We start from the raw sequence: 449 nt of genomic DNA, 5'->3' as shown, positions 1-449 counted from the left end.
TCCCAGCACTTTGGGAGGCTGAGACGGGCGGATCACTAGGTCAGGAGTGATTTGTTTTTCTAAGACCACCAGAGTGGGCACAAAAGAACCAGTGAGTAGGCAAGGCTAAAAGCAAAACTGCAAATTTATTCTTTGGTCATCTAGCTTCAGGGACCGGAGCTGGGCGGGGGTGGAGTTTCTAATACAGTCTGGACAAGAGTGGGGGCTGAGAAAGCCCGCCCCCGGCGCATCTGCTGGGAGCGACTTTTCTAGGAGTGGAAGGGCAATAGGCGGGGCACGGGCATGTCGGGGGAGGGGGGGCGCTCCGCAGGTGCCACCAGGTAAATCTTGGTCTCTTCGGATTGACATCACCTGGTGCATGCCTGATTAATCTGCACCTTCCCGGGCGTCAGCTGCATTCTCGCACACACGGGAAGAGTTGGTGGTGAAGAAGAACCCAGAAGTGCACC

The sequence above is a fragment of the Piliocolobus tephrosceles genome, chromosome 7 (genome assembly GCF_002776525.5).
Source record: "Piliocolobus tephrosceles isolate RC106 chromosome 7, ASM277652v3, whole genome shotgun sequence".
NCBI lineage: Eukaryota > Metazoa > Chordata > Mammalia > Primates > Cercopithecidae > Piliocolobus > Piliocolobus tephrosceles.
This window is presented reverse-complemented; position numbering follows the sequence as displayed.